This window comes from Urocitellus parryii, chromosome X (assembly GCF_045843805.1).
Source record: "Urocitellus parryii isolate mUroPar1 chromosome X, mUroPar1.hap1, whole genome shotgun sequence".
In the NCBI taxonomy this organism is placed as follows: Eukaryota; Metazoa; Chordata; class Mammalia; order Rodentia; family Sciuridae; genus Urocitellus; species Urocitellus parryii.
This window is the reverse complement of record NC_135547.1, coordinates 80271420-80288945: the sequence shown is the minus strand read 5'-3', so window position 1 is coordinate 80288945 and position 17526 is coordinate 80271420. Positions and strand designations below refer to the sequence as shown.

The window sequence follows — 17526 nt, the reverse complement described above, 5'->3', positions numbered from 1 at the left end:
TGGGGGGGGGGTTGGTACTGGAGATTGAACCCAAGGGCACTTAACCACTGAGCCACATCTGTAGCACTTTTTATTTTTCATTTTAAAACACGGTCTTGCTAAGTTACTTAGGGCCTTGCTAAATTGCTGAGGCTGGTTTTGAACTTGTGATCCTCCTTCTTCAGACTTTCAAGATGCTGAGATTATAGGCATGTGCCACCATGCATAGCCACAGCCCTTTTTATTTATTTATTTTTTATTTTGAGACATGGTGTCCCTAAATTGCAGAGGCTGGCCTCAAGGTTGCAATCCTCCTGTTTCAGCCTACCAAGTTAATTGGGATGACAGGTGTGTACCACACCTGACTAGTATATGTCTTTTTGTGTCAGGTTTATTTCACTTTTCAGAATGTCCTCTAGGTTCATTCATATTATGGCAAATATTTTTTTTCTTTCATGTTATTATTATTGAGTGTATTATAGTTGTACATAATGTTGGGATTTCTTGTTTCATATTCATACATGCACACAATATAACAATATAATTTCCCCATTGTGTCTTCTTGGTGCCTTTGTTGAAAATTAATGACCATATATGTGTGATCTTATTTCTGGAATCGCTGTTTTGTTTCATTGGTCTATGTCTCTGATTTTATGTCAGTACTAAACTGAAATCAGGAAGTGTGGTGCCTCTGACTTTGTTTTTCTTTCTCAGGATTGCTTGGTCATTTGGGGTGTTTGTGATTTCATAGAAATTTTAGAAATGTGTTTTTTATTTTATCACAGTGCAATTTTCAAATCCTAGACATTTGATATTGATAAAATACACTTATTGAATCTTTAGTCCATGTAAAACTTTTGCAAGTTGTCTCAATCCAGGATCACACATTTCATCTTTGGTTCCTTTTAGTTTGAAATAGTTCCTTAGCTATTCTTTGTCTTTGAGAAATGTCACTTTTGAATGGTTCAGATTGGTTATTCTGTAGACTGTTCCTTAATTTGAGTTTGTCTGATATTTCCTCATGATTAAAGTTAAGAAATATTGGCAAAATACCACAGATGTAATTCTTTGTCCTTTTTAGTGTGTCATATCAGGAGCTATATGATGTTGACTTTAGCAGGAATGATAAAGTTAGGAAAGTCACTGTCTTGTAGTTGTCATAGTAATAATTGGTTCAGGCAAGAATTATCAATAGATGCTAAAGGTGAAGTTTCGATGAGAAACAGGATACTCACACAAACACAAATAATCTCATTACAGATTACTCATTATTACAGAGGAGACAATGCAGGCATTACAGTGAAAGACCTGGTGCACAGTCCATGTTAGCCAAGACACAGATGTATCTGAAAGAAATATGGGTACCCAAGGAGTCCTCCAAATTCTTGATGACTGGTATATGTGTAAGTCTCATGCTAACTTCCATTAATAATTATATAGGTGGCAGTGGTGGTGGTATGGGGTAGGATGGAACAGTGAGGGTTTCCTGTGTGTTCACCCTACTCAGGAGGCAGCAGGTCTGCACCTGGAACCAGAGCCATTTGAAAAGTCCTGGGCCCTTTGGCTTTTTACCCTTAATTACTGTGAATTCTCTGGACCCAGAAGGGAAGTTGGTCCCAAATGGTATGCAGGTAGGTGAAGACTGAGGGAGCAAGTATAGCTTTTATTTTTTCTGAAAGCCAGCTATGTTTCCCAGCTTTTGAAGCTGAGGAGGAGGAGTCTGGCCAGGGCTGTAAGACATGGAGGCCCCTTTTTCTTTTGTGAAGGTTCTTCCTGCACAGTAGTGGATGAATCAAAAAGGATGATGCACACCTACATGTGGGGGTGGGGATACCTTCTAAACGAAGCCTGTTTTCCCTGTTATCAGGCATTTTCCTGGCCATTTTATGGGGTTGAGCTGTCTTCCTCCATATTCACTTTCATCTTCTCATCCTCCTCCCATCTTCCTAATCCCTTTTCACATGTCAAGCCAGGAACTGCAGTCTCTAATTAGCAAAGGCGACAGGTAAGAACTTAACTAGCTTTGTTTGGCTGGTTCACCCTTCCTCTGAGCTTTTCAGTGGGACCAGACTAGCTGAGGTGTTTGGGGCCACCCCTGAGAGAGGTCTCCAAGGCCCTTTCAAAGCCTCTTCTGATCTGTGGAAGTCAGGACTGTAGTCCTGAACAAGCCTGCAGTACAGTTGGCAAAAGCTTCAGTGACCTGTCTTACTGGAATTTAGGTAGTAGGAAACCACATTAGCAGCCTAGGAGGATGCAAGTTTGTATGTTATGGGGCACTGTAAAAAGGTCTTGAATTTGAGGCCTTTATTTGGGAGAGAAGGAAATTGATGTTTGCATTAGGATGCTACTTGAAAGGAAAATTTGAGGTAATCAGAAAGGCAATAAATAGGAGCCTTGAGAAATCTTGAATTTTCTTTCCATGAGGTCCTTGGGGCCTGTGGTGCTTTGGTCTCATCTTAGTGTCCAGATTTAACTCTGATGAACTTAATGCCTCTGGGAGTTTGCTTTTGGCTGTACTACTGTGTGAAATTAAAACTTCATTTCTCCCATCTGGATCTGACATCCTCTCTTATGGTCTGATTTTCTCAGCAAGGCCCTCTTTTCGTCACAAAAGAGAAAGTATGAGAGCAGATAAAAGAAAAATGAATCAACTGTTTCATGTAAGAAATGATGGACAAAGGGTCAAATTACTAGATCATACTAAGGTCTTCCCTGGGAACCCATATTTTACATTGATGTCTTAGCTGGATATGTGACTTAATTTTAGAAAATTTGCTCAGCAACAGGGATTGAACTGACAGTGATATTAAACTAGTAGTTAACTAGAAGAGCAAATAAAGTGATATGCATTTTGGCCTTTGGAGATTTATAACTTGGAGTCTCTAAAAAAAGAGTCATAATAAAATTTGTTGCTACAGAGCAGGCTTTGGCTGAACTGGTGGAGAAGTTAAGCAAAAGAGGAAGGATATCAAAATGAGAATTTCACTAAAAGCAAAACAGGGTAAATATTTAGAAGTGCAAGAAGAAATCAGGGAATTATGAAGGTATATTATCTATTAATAAAGTTGATTTAGTTATTTAAGACTTTCCTACAAAGAACTCCTATCCCAGATAGCATCTTGGTGAATTCTTCCACATATTCTAGGAAGAAATAATACCAATCATTTAAAAACTCAAACAACACAAAAATAGGAAACACTTTCTAATTCATTTTGTGGGGCTAACATATCTTACTAACAAAATCCAACTAGGATATTATAAAAAAGATTATTTTCATAATATCTTTCATGATTTTACATGAAAATATCAACATATTGAATAGATGTTTGTTACTGATTGCTGCATAACAAATTAATGTTTAGTGGTTTGTAATAACAATAAACATTTATTATCTCATACAGTTGAGAAATGTGTGGGTCAGGAATTTGGGAGTGGCTTAGCTGAATGATTCTGTCCCAGAGTCTGTCATGAAGTTGTAGTCAAGATGTTGGCTAGAGTAAGAGCTAATTAATGAACTAATTAACCCCTCCAGCTTTATTGAGGTATAATTGGCAAATAAAATTATAAATATTTAAGGGATACAATGTGATGCTTTTAAATGTGTATGAACTGTGAAATGATTACCAAATCAAGTTAGTTAACACTTCTAATACCTCACATAGTTACATTTTTTGAGGTGGGGGTGGATTCAGAATATTTAATATCTATTCTTGGTAAATTTCAGGTATATAATAAAATATTATTAGCTATAATCATTGTGCTATACACTAGAATGCAGAACTTGTTTATCTTATAACCGAAATTTGGTACCCTTTGACCAACATTTCATTTTCTCTACCCTGCACTGGGGAATCTAACCTGGGGTACTTTACCACTGAGCTACATCCCAGCCCTATTGATTTATTTCTATTTTGAGACAGGGTCTCACTGAGTTGCTAGGGCCTTGCTAAGTTGCTGAGGCTGGTCTCAAACTTGTGCTCCTCTTGCCTCAGTTTCCAGAGTTGCTGGGATTTCAGGTGTGTGCCACCACACCCAACTCTATTCTCTGTTTTTATGTTTGACCTTCTTAAAGTTTTCACTTAGCATAAATAAGATCATACAATATTTATCTTTGTTTGAATTATTTTACTTAACATAATGCTTTCAAGCTTCATTCGTACCAACACAAATGGCAGTATTTTGCTTTTTCTTTATGGCAGAATAATATTTTACTCTGTATGTGTCTCTATCTATCAGTCTTACGTTTTCTTTATCCATTCATCTGTCAATGGACACTTAGTATTTTTCATATCTTAGCTATTGTAAGTAATGCAGCAATGAATGTGAGAGTGAAGATATTTTTTATTTATTTGTTCTAATTAGTTATACATGTCAGTAGAATACAGTCTAACATGTCATACATAAATGGAGTACAACTTCTCATTCTTCTGGTTGTACTTGCTTGACATAGGGTCACACCAGTCATGTAGTCATATATGTACATAGGATATTAATGTCCTATTCATTCCACTATCGTTCCTACCCCCATACCCTCTCCTCTCCCTTCACTCCCCTCTGCCTTATCCAAAGTAACTCTATTCTTCCCTAGCCATCCCCTATTTATTGTGAATTATCACCCACATATCAGAGAAAACATTTGGCCTTTGGTTTTTTGAAATTGGCTTATCTTTTTAGGATACTGATTTTGACTCATTTGGATATACACCCAGAAATGGGATTGCTGGATGATATAGTAGTTCTACTTTTAGGTTTTTGAGGAACCTCCATACTGTTTGCAGTAGTGATTGCATTAATGAACATTCTCAACAACAGTGTACAAGGGTTCCCATTTATCCACATTTAACCAACACTTGTGAACACTTATCTTTTTGATAATAGCTGCCCAAAGAGATTTGAGCTAATTGTGGTTTCCTATTTGCATTTTCCTGATGATTAGTGATGTTGAGCACCTGCTTGTATACCTGTTGGTCATTCATGTGTCATCTTTGGAAGGATGTCTATTCAGTTCATTTGCTCATTTTGTAATCATATTTTTGCTATTATGTTCTATAAATTCCTGATATATTTTGAGTATTAAATCCTTAGCATATATATGTGAAGCTAATATTTTCTCACATTATATAAATTGTCTTTCATTGTGTTTATTATTTCCTTTGATGTGCAAAATCTTTAGTTCGGTGAAGTCCTACCTGTTTATTTTTGCTTTTATTGTCCGTGTTTTTAGTCACTCACAAAAATTATTGTGGAGACCAATGTAGTGGAGATTTTACCCTGTTTTCTTCTAGAGGATTTGTGGTTTAAATTCTTATGTTTAGGAATTTAATCCATTGTGAGTTAATTTTTGTTAATAGTGTTAGATAGGAGTCCAAACTCATTCAGTATTCCCAGAACCATTTATTGTATTTCCTCATTGTGTGTTCTTGATACCCTTGTCAAAGATGAGTTGACCATTGTGTTAATCATCTTTCCGTTGCTGTGACAAAATACCTGAGAAAATCAACATAAAGGAGCAAAGATTTATTTTGGTTCACAGTTTTGGAGGTTTCAATCTGTTTGGTTGACTCCATTGCTTTGAGCTCAATGCTAGGAAGAACATCACAGCAGAAGGGTGTGGTGGAGGAAAGCTACTCACACCAATGGCAGCAGGAAACAGAAGGAGAGAGAAGGATGGAGTGAGGGAGGGGCTGGAGACAAGGTACACCATTCCAGGGTATGTCTCCCAGTGACCTGCTACCTCAAACTCAACCTCAAAGTACTGAGGAATGGTATAGCTGGGTCATATGGTGGTTCCAAGCCTAGTCTTTGAGGAACCTCTGTACTAATTTCCATCATGGTGGTACTAATTTGCAATCCCACCAACAGTGTAAATGTTCCTTTTTCTCCACATCCTCTCCAGCATTTATTATTATATGTATCCTTGATGACTGCCATTCTGACTGGTGTGAGATGAAATCTTAGTGTAGTTTGATTTGCAATTCTGTAATTGCTAATGATTTTGAACATTTTTTCATGTATTTGTTGGCCATTTGTATTTCTTTTGAGAAGTGTCTGTTTAATTCATTTGACCATTTATTAATTGGGTCATTTGATTTTTTTTTTTTGGTGTGAAGGTTTTTGAGTTCTTTATATATTCTAGGTACTAATCCTTTGTCAAAAGAGTAGCTAGCAAAGACTTTTCTCTCATTTTGTAGGTTCTCTCTTAACATTCCTAGTTGTTTTGTTTGCTGTGCAGAAGCTTTTTTTTTTTTTAAATTTGATGCTGTCCCATTTATTAACACTTGATATATTTTTTTTAATTTTAGGGGTCCTATTGAGAAAGTCAATGACTATGCCTATGTGCTGGAGTGTTGACTCTGTTTTCTTCCAGGAGTTGCATAGTTACTGGTCTAATTCCAATGTCTTTGATCAATTTTCAGTTGATTTTTTTTTTGCAGGGTAAGAGATAAGGATCTAGTTTCATTCTTCTACACATGGATAACCTGTCATTCCAGCACCATTTGTTTAAAAGACTATCTTTTCTCCAATATCTGTTTTTGGCACACATTTGTCAAAGATCAGATGACTATATCTATGTGACTTTATCACTGTGTCTTCTATTCTCTGTGTCTTCTATTCTTCCAACATTGCTTATTTGACTTAGAATTGCTTTGGCTATCTAGGTCTTTTATTTGTCAAAGTCAATATTAGAATTTTTTCTAGGTCTCTGAAAAATTTCATTGGAATTTTGATGGGAAATGCATTGGATCTGTATATTGGTTTTTGGGAGTATGGCCATTTAAACAATATTAATTCTGCCTATCCATGAATATGAGAGATCTTTCTATCTTCTTAGATCTTCTTCAATTTCTTTCTTCAATGTTCTGTATTTTTCATTGTAGAGGTCTTTTACCTCCTTGGTTAGATTTATTCCTAGGTATTTTATTTTTTGAGGCTGTTATGAATGGAATTATTTTCCTGATTTCTTTCTCAGCAGATTCATTGTTGGTATGTAGTAAAGTTTTTGATTTTATAACTTTTTATTTTGCCAAATGTGTTTATTAGCTCTAGTAGAATTTGGTAGGATTTTTAAAAATCTCCTAGGTAAAGGAAAATATCATCTGCAAAGAGTGATAATTTGACTTCTTCCCTTCCTATTTTTATCACTTTCATTTTCTTCTCTTGCCTAATTGCTCTGGCTCTTGCTTTAAACTTTTATGTATTTACTACAATTTTTCCTTTGTGATTACTATGAGACTTAAGTAAAATATCTTATAGTTATAACATCCTTTTTAAGATGATAACCACTTTAATCATATACAAAACTATATACTTCTCCCTTGCCTTCACATTTTAGGTAATTGATTAATTGTTATTAAAGGTAACTTGATTTTTATAGTTCTTATCTACTCATAAGTTATTATAATTATTCTTATTTTAGAATGTTTGATATTTAACTTTTTATTTAAAAAAGTATAGATTCATGGGAAGTTACAAAGTTATTATAAATATGTTCTATGTGTCCTACACTGAATTTCCTCCAGTGGTTGTATCTTAACTATAATGCAATATCAAAGTCAGAATATTAACACTAGTACAATTTATGTATATAGTTCTAAATCATTTCATCACATATGTAGACTCACACACCACCACTGCTATTAAGATAGTGAATAGGTTCATCACAAATATCCATCATATTAAATTTTAATAGCCACAGCCATCTCTCCTCTTCTCTTGTCTCTAAACTGTGTTCTATATCTCTATAGTTTCATCATTTTGAGAATGTTATATAAATGAAAAAATATAGTATGTGGTACTCTGGGATTGACTTTTTTATTCAGCATCATGCCCCCAGAGTCATCCAAGTTGCTGCATTTATCAATAGTTTGATTATTTTTATTGTTATATAGTATTCCATGCTATGGATATGCTCTAGTTTAACAATTTTTATAGGGCATTTTAGTTGTTTCTAGTTTGGAGCTATTAGGAATAAAGCTGCTATGAGTAATCATGCACAGATGAGTATATAGACAGAAGTTTTCATTCCTCTGGGATAAATGTTCTGAAGTTACCCTCCTTTTATTTGTAATATAATTTTAAAAAGTATTTCTACTACATATATTAAGGACCACATCATATGATGTTATAAAGATGTTTCAGTCATCACAGATGACTTAGAAAATTCTCAAAGTGGTGTTTATCTTCATGATTCTTCTGTTTCCCCTCCTTTCTGAGCTCTAAGATTTTCTTTTCTTTCTTTTTCTGTGGTGTTGGGGTTTGAACCTTAGGCCTCATATATATTAGTCAAGCATCATTCCACCATGAGCCCTCTTCTTTTTTTATTTTCACTATTTTATTTCTGTTTAGAGAACTTCCTTTAGTTAGTCTTTTAGGATGGGTCTGTTGATGACAGATTGTTGGCTCTTCTTCATCTGAGGATGTCTTCATTTCTACTTCTTTTTTTTTTTTTACAGAATAGTGTAAATGTTTATTTTTCTGTATGATTTACTTTCCTATCCTGTTTTTACAATATAGAAAAGTGTATTTGAATAGCTCTAGTAAATATAAATTTAATCTTTCTACTTTGGGATGTAAATAGAGCCAGAAAATTATATATCCAACCCTCCCCAAATAGTCTTTTAAAATTGTTGGATTAATGTGGCTATTAATCTTGTTCAGCAATTTGATGCAAATGCCTAAATACAAAAAGTTGTTTAGTATTACACAGGAAGAAAAAGGCTTATTTCTTTAGATAGCTTCTTGAAAATCAAAAACTAGTAGCATTTGATTGCACCTTCAAATTTTTACAAGCAAGACATTCTTAAGCAATGCCATCATACATAATCTACAATTGTAATCAAAATTTCACAAACATTTTCTGCACACTGTATATAAATACACATCACAATGGTGCAATTAGAATTAACACAGAATATATACAAAATGAACAAAGTTTAGGTTCAGACCAAAAACTTATTGCAATCTTTTGAAAAATAACTTCATTAGATATTATTTTATCCTCTTACACTAATTTACATTTATACAAATTTAATTAGACATACTAGATTGAGGTGCTAAGAATGTTTGCACTATCTACATTTAAAGTTACTGCACTATAATTTTATAAATCCAAATTTCAAAAGAAGGATACTTTAATGAATAACGGAATCCTCTTCTGGATTACTTAATTTCTATTGCCTATATCTTGCATGTTCATATGAACATATATACACACTTAATACATACAACTATAGAGTCCTTGTAGGAAATGTAATGATCATATACTAATAATTACTGAGGATTAAAGTACCTAACAAAACGCCTGAATTCCAACATGGTTTTTTGTTGTTGTTTTGTCATAAAATCAGGAGTCCTATTAAAAGGCTCTTAAATTCATAGAGTTTTTAAATTACTGAAAATGATTTAGGTAATTTCAACAATTATCTGAAAACACACGTACCTTCAGCTTACCAAATCACTGGCTAAAAATAATGGCATATTAAACATCCCATATAAAAACAAATCCCACTATAATTTTGAATGCTTTGTTAGGCAGCCCATTTGAGTAAATCAATTAAGAGTCGTGTATTGGTTTGAAACTTTTCTGTTCAAAAGTCTACAAAGAAAACTGTAGAGATGAAAAGTCTTTCCCCAAATTCACTCTTACAGCTTCTTTATTCCTTATTTCTCCATTCAAGCCAAATTTTATACTTGATAGTTATGAGAGGATCTACATTAACCCTACATAATGTTTACTTCTATTCACACATACCTCATTTTAACAATACCCAGCAATCACTTCAACAATTTATTATTTCAAACACATACCACCTCTGAAAGACAATGGAGAACATCCTTCAGCATGTTAGCCATTCCTCATTATAGAAAAACTGCCCATCCTTTGAAAATCACTTACTGTCCCTTAATATTTTGTTTTCTTTTGTTCTGTTTTTTTGAAAATATGACTTTTAATTTTTAAAAGTGTGCCTGGGGATTGCTTCCCCTTCTAATTTACCAAAGTGACAATAGCATATCCCAGAATTCACCCTAAAAAAGCTAATTTTTCTTAAAAAGATAGCACTTTTATAAACATAAGATGTCATCCAAATATGTTCCATAATTTGTTTATGTAGACATTCTGTCTATGTTTATTCTAAATCTAGAACCAAAGAATGACTGGGCAATACCAATGCTGCTTTGGTTTTTTCTACTGAACAAAGTCATACAACGCCATACATTATAAATTATAGTAATTTATAAATGTTCTTTGCCAATAGAATCAGAAGGATAGAACATCTAATTCTTAAGAAACCCAAGTAAATTAAAAATCTATATAATACAATAAAGAAAAAAATTTAAAAGAAAAATTCTATTTAGAAGGGGCATAGAATTAACTAAGATTTAAAATGTACTAATTTCCTCATTTAAAATTTCTTCTCTTTCAATATTATAATTTCAGGTCTCTTAAAACAAGGACTGAATTCAAATACAGTAATTGTTAAACTATCTTCCAGACAGTCAAGCATCCTTAAAATTTCTGTACAGGTTCATTTATCAGTCTTGTGCAAGAGTTAGCAATTCATGGCACAAGGGTCACTTTTTGCTTTTCCTGCAGAGTTGATGACGCTCATCAAACATCGTCCGAATTCCTCAAGAATCATCCGCTCTGCTGCTGCCTTTGATTTTCCCTTCTTGTCTGCCTGCTCTGCCTGGGCGAGAAGGCTTCAGCTACTTCCTTAGTTACAAATGTAAATGGCAACTTTCCTCCTCCACTATTCAAAGCCGGTGTTGGTCTAGTAAGTAAGTCTGAAATCTGAGAGGATAATTTCGTCTTCGCTGCTGTTTGTTGCTGCACCCTTACTTCAGCTGCATCTGCCAAATGCATCAATGTCTTTCTTTCTGGGCTTTCTTCAAAATTCTTACAGCCAATACATTTACATATTGAGGAACACATTATTTTTGCCTCATAGCATTCACAGTAGTTTTTAAGACATCCTGATCGTTTGCAATTACATCCTTTGCTATGACGTCGATCTGATTCTCCCTCCTTTCCTTTCCCTATCTTAGGCTTAAAAGCTTCTGGATTTCTGTCAAGGCATGCCTTTATTGCTTTTTGCCTTTCATTTTCATGTTCCAAATTGTTGTAACAATTAGTACAATTGCAATTGTTGCAAAATTCGCCATTTGCAAAGCAGTCACAGTACCCATTGAATGGGAGTCTTGCCTGGGTCTGGATACCAGATGTTCCAGTAAAATTAGAGTTGCTTGCTATAGACACATATGAAGACTGCTGTAGCTGAGTAACGTACTGAGCTGGAAGCACTGCATAACCCACATTCCCTGTTCCTGGAGCTGGTGCCAGGACAGTACCTGGTGGCAGGTTAGTGAGGTTAGGCTGGATCTGTGGCAGTGGGGTGGCAGGCATGATAAGCCATTGCTGTGGTTGGCTAGTAGTTACTATTTGTGAAGTTGGATTGATGGGTTTGGGGACAACTTGTTTGACAGCCTGAGCTTGGACAAATAGAACTGACATCCACACTGGGGTTGTATTAACAACCACTGGCTTTGCTTGATGAAGAGGCTGAGTGTTTGTACTGGGATTCTGACTAACTGGTTGGGTTGAGCTACTGGCTGTTGTGGCAGTAACAAGTCGGACATAATGAAACTTGCTTCCAGGCACTTGAATCTGCTGGACATTGGGAGCAGTTGCCAGAGGAATAATTGTCTTAAACTGTGATGTGCTCACTCCTCCAACAGTGATGGTCTGCACAGCTGATTTCACTGCCTTATTTGGCGATTTCAAAGGTGAGATGGCTATTTTATTTGGTGTCTGTGTTGTAGAATTTAAAGTTGATCCAATAACACCACTTTCTGATATTGTTATGGTCTTTGATGGAGTTCCAGGAGTAGACTGTGAAAGAACCCTACCTGCAATGACTGATGGTGATACTTGAGTTGTCTGTCCTGTAACTGCTTTACTATTAATTGGTTTTGCAAAGATCAGCTTCGTGATTACTGGACCACAGGTTGGTGTTCGAGGCTTCTTGGCAATCTGTACTGTTTTTAACTGTTGGGTCTGTAACACAGAGGGCTGAGTTGTAGTATTAATCAGTTGACTTCCTGGGGTCAATGCTGAGACACCAATGACAGGTTTCACCTCTGGCCTCCCTCCAATGGTAACTACTTTAATTTGCTGCGGTGGTAACTTAGCATCTCCTGACTGGGCCTGAGTTGTAACTTTCTGAGCTTGGGGTAGTTGACTATGGGGTAGAGCTAAAACAATTGGTGAACCAGACTTGCCCAAAGTTGTTAAAATTAACTTCTGTCCATCTGGTTTAAGGGTCTGATTGCCAAGTTTAAGATCAGATGTCTGTTTGTTTAAAATAATCTGATTGGCTGATATAGTCACAGGAGTCTGAGCACCAAGTTTTTGAAGGCCACTTGGAAAAGCTGGTTTCACTGTGGTATTAGAATCTGCTTTAGTAATTGTGGTATTCACTGCAACTTGGTTAGTGTGGTTACTGTACACTGTGATTGGTTCCGAGGAAATGGGCGTGGCTGTAGAGTCACCAGTAGAATTTATGTTGACAATTTCTTCCAGTTCTGTCTCCATGGGAATTGGGGATGAAACAATAACAGCCTCAATACTATCATCATCCACTAAAGTTATACCAGTGTCCATTATCTCCTCTGGAAGCAAACTATTCACCTCAGCTGGCACCACCTCCATGATCGTTCTCCTGCTAGAAAGGTGATCAGGTGCAAAACCGGTGGCGCTGCCGCCTCCTTCTCGCGCGGCGCTCCCCGGGCTCCCAGCAGCCGCGGCGGCGGCGCCTCCGAGACACAGACCCGGGTTTGTTCAAAATCACGTGCCCAGCGCCATTCCACCCCTGCATCCCATAATACGCTGGCCATTTCTACTTCTTTCCTGAAGGTAATTTTTTTTTCAGGGCTGAGGACCAAACTTAGGGCCTTAAGCATATTAGGCAAACCCTCTGCCACTGAGCTAAATTCACAACTGCAGAAGGATATTTTTGATGGATATAGAATTCAACACTCTCAGGACTAGATAATAAATTCCCATAGCATCCTTCTTTTTTCAAAAGACTCATTATGTACACAATTACTTGTTTCATAATATCTGTGATTTTCAGCCCAGGCTGAATGTTAAGAATCCCGATGATGTCTGTATCCAAGATGCATTAAATTATAATCCCTTTGGTGGGAGACTTGGATATCAGTTTTTTTAATACTTCACCAGGGGATTACAATATACAGGCAAGACTGAGAATCAGTGCCCAAAGGAGACTGTCTCATTTACAGTTGGATCCCTAATGCTTATCTTTGTTGTGTTGTTTGTCATTTTTCTAAGTCAATATTTGTCAGAAGAAATTGATTTAAGTGTAATTGACATAATAATGATGAATCTTTGTTACTCTACACTAGTGAAGTTTCCCAAAATACTGAAGAGATTTAATTCCATAATCCCTTGTTGAGACTTATTGCCTAATGGATATTGGGTACATTAAATTCAATAAGACATAATTCTTGCCATTGAGTACCCCCATATACTAATGAGGAAGACATGTTCATGAACAGATGATTAAAATATGGTGTCTTAAATCATAATCTAATCATTTAAGGCTTGTAGATTCCATAGACTATTGTATAAAATATCTACAGAGAAGATAGATATTAAATCTGGGTAGTGAGGCCAAAGAGATTTGAACACACTTTCTTAAAATATTTTTTGGTAAAGATTCAGAGGGGCTTAAATGATGAAATTATTAGTCACAGATAGATTCTTTCATGTGTATGAGAGATTTGGGATTGACCATGTTCAAGGAAAGTTATAGAACAGGTTGAGAAACTTAGTGCTTAAAACCTGCTGGACTCTCCAAGGTGCTTTTGTCTCAATACTATCATCATTATGCAACAGAATTATTATACTCATTATTATACTCATTGGACAGAAGAAGAAAGCAAGGCTCACAGAGGTTAAGTAATTTTATTTTACATAGTGTTTTAGGCAGCATTTTTGCTGTTCTGACTAAAAGACCTGACCAGAACTATTGTAGAGGAGGAAATATTTATTTGGGAGTTCATGTTTTCAGAGGTCTCAGTCCATGGGCAGTTGACTCCATTTCTCAGGGCCCAAGGTGAGGTAGAACATCATGGCAAAAGAGTGTGGTAGAGAGAAGAAGCTCACATGATGATCAGAAAAGACAGAAATGGAGAGAGAGAGGGAGTGAGAGAGAGCCTCTATTTGCCAGATACAAAATATATACCCTGAAGGCACACCCCAATGACCTACCTCCTTCAGCTATACTTTACCCACCTTCAGTTACCACTCATTTGATTCCCATCAGGGGATTAATTCACTGATTGGGATTAAGGATCTCATAACCCAATCATTTATCCACTGAACCTTCTTGTGTTGTCTTATGTATGAGCTTTTACAGGACAACTCACATCCAAACCATAACATATAGTGAGATAATAAGAATGTGGGGATTTGGATCTAGGTCTCTTGACCTTTGGTTCCAATGTGGTTTTTGAAGGTGCAGTCAATATAATCCATCCAATTTTGTGGATTTGAGACACAGTGGGGGGAAAAGGCTAGAAGGCAGATTTGGGTCAGCTTATTCAAAGCAAAGGAGTTTGGACTTTTTTGTCAGGCAGTGGGAAGCCATGGAAGGTTTTGAATAGTGGGAGTGACTGTGCCTGTTGACTGGTCTTCCCTGCCACTTCAGCACTCACTGTTTGGCACTTAAAAACCAAGCTGACAAGTTAGTTTTACACCCCTATCAGCAAGTCAGAACCTGGTAGTTTGTGGTCAAACTGTTTATGTACTTTCTTTTAACAGTTTTTCTCTCAGCTGCTTTCTGCTTTATTTAAGGGCATTCCAGTCATTTCCATCTGTCCTCTATTAGTAGCCAACCTTAAAGGAGCCCTGGTGTGTCCCCCCACCCTGTCCTGCCTTAATGAGAAAGCTGGTTTCTCTAATTCTGAAATCAGATCCAGCCAAACAAGCAAAGACACAATCACTTTGGACATGGAACACTGAAATGGTGATTAATCTTCTTCCTGAACATTCTTGTCAAACACTTACTTCACCTCACACTTTCTTCATTTCTCAAAAAACATCTGGCATGCAGCTTTTTTTCCCTCCTCCTTTCTACATGTTGCCTAATTTCTCCCCCTCTTCTCTTGTCTTCTATTTTTGCTACTTGGGGAAGAAAATGCTAATAGTAAGATGAGTATGTCAATAAGCCAGATGCCTGGTGTTGTCTCCTGGGATTGTGAGGGAGGCAGGTTAGAGCTCATCCCCATTTTACCAAAAGAGAGGAAGTAATATATCAAAAAATACCTAATGTTAATGGAAGCAAAAGTGGGGGCAAAGATCCAGGGCTTCTGATGGCCTGGGAAGTGCTCTGCCCTGCATGCCATGATTTGAAGCATGTAGACACTGAGGTTCAGCCAGCTTGGATGAATTGGTGAATGTTGCCAACTGTCCTTGTTCCTTTTGCTATGCAAACTGTCAAGATATGGATTCTTGCATACTGTGGGACTTCTTAGAATATTTGCTTTTATTTCATTTGTTTTTGTTTTTGTTTTAAATTTTGTATTTTAAAATGATTTCAGACTTAAAAGAAACTGTAAAAGTTGTACAGAGAGTTCCTGTGTACCTATAATCCAGCTTCCATCAATGATAACATCTCACGTAACCATGGTACATCTTCAAAACCAGGAAATTGATGTTACAACAGTACAATGAACTAAACAATATACTTTTTTTGATGGCCTGAATTATTTCCACAACAAATTTATATTTTTAAGCCATGTTTTAATCAACTTTTCATTGCTTTGACCAAAAGAACTGACAAGAACAGGAGGAAAAGTTTATTTGGACTCATGGTTTCAGAGGTTCAGTCAATGGTCGACTGACTCCATAGCTCTGGGCCTGAGGTGAGGCAGAACATCAGTGTGGTGGAGGAAGGGAGCTCAGGACATGGCAACCAGGAAGCAGAAAGAGCTCCCCTCACTGTGGACACAATGTAAACACCAAAGGCACCTTCCCAGTAATGTACTTCCTCCAGCTACACCCTACCTGCCTATACCAATTGCCCAGTTAATCCATCCTAATTAATGCACTAATTAGGTTACATCTTATAATCTAATCATTTCACCTCTGAAAATTCTTGTGTTGTCTCATGCACGAGTTTTTGGGGAACACCTCATATCTAAATCATAATAAGCCCTAAGTCCCAGTGTGACTGTATTTGGAGAATAGCCCTTTAGGGAAGTAATTAAGGTTAAGGTAATAGTGGGACCTTAATCTGATAGAACTGGTATCCTCATAAAAAGAGGAAGAGATACCAGCATTCTCTCCCTCATCCCTATAAATATTGAAGAAAGGCCATGTGAGGATATTTTATTCCTTGCCTTCTACAAGCCAGGAATAGAGTCCTCACCAGAAATCTATTATGGCACTGCAGTCTTGCACTCCTAGTCCCTAGAACTGTGAGAAAACAAACACCTGTGATATTTTGTCTACGATATCAGTTTGTGATATTTTGGCGGCCTGAGCAGACTAATACAACCTATGCCATTTTACCATTTTTTATATTTATTTTTTAGTTGTATTTGGACACAATACTTTTATTTTATTTGTTTATTTTTATGTGGTGCCGAGAATCAAACTCAGGGCCTCTCATGTGCTAGGTGAGCATTCTACCACTGAGCTACAACTCCATCCCCCATTTTACCAGTTTTTATATGCATGTATCTTTTATTGGCATATAGTGCTGTATAAGTTTTCTGGGCTTGCCATAAACAAACATACCAAAGACTTGATGAGTTAAACAACAGAAATTTATTTTTCACAGTTCTGGAAACTAGAAGTTCAAATAAAGGTCCTTGTAGAGGTGATTTCATTCTAAGGCCTCTCTCCTTGGCTTGCAGATGACTTCCCTCTTGCTTCCTCTTTACATGTTCATCCCTCTGTGTATATATAGCTATATAAGTCTTGTATGTCTCAGTATGTGCTAATCTCTTCTTATAAGGATACCCAGTTAGATTGGATTAGGGCCCACCCTAATAGACTCATTCTAGGCTAATAACCTCTTTAATGGCTGTATCTCCACAAACAGCCACATTCTGAGGCAGTGAGGATTAGGTTTCCAATATATGAATTTTGGGGTACTTAGTTCAATCCATAACAAGTGCTATGGTATTTTATTATGTACACATTTGTTATTCAACATCACAATTAGAAAAGGTGTTCTATTAGCACAAAGAAATTCTCTCATGCTACCCCTTTATATATTTTTTAAATATAATTTTTTTAGTTGCCAATGGACCTTTATTTTTATTTTTTTAATGCGGTGCTGAGGATAAAATCCAGTGCCTCTCACATGCTAGGCAAGCGCTCTATTGGTGAGCCACAGCCATAGCCCCTCTTTTATATTTAAACTTTCCTCCATTCCTAATCCCTGAAACCACTGATCTATTTTTTCTTTTTTTAAAATATTTATTTTTTTAATTGTAGTTGGACACAATATCTTT

General features: G+C 36.4%; 1 pseudogene; it reads right to left on the bottom strand.

The window, feature by feature from the left end:
* Positions 1–10341: 10341 nt before the first annotated feature.
* On the bottom strand, positions 10342–12723 carry LOC113194484 (protein lin-54 homolog pseudogene; annotated as a pseudogene).
* Between the last annotated feature and the right edge of the window lie 4803 nt (positions 12724–17526).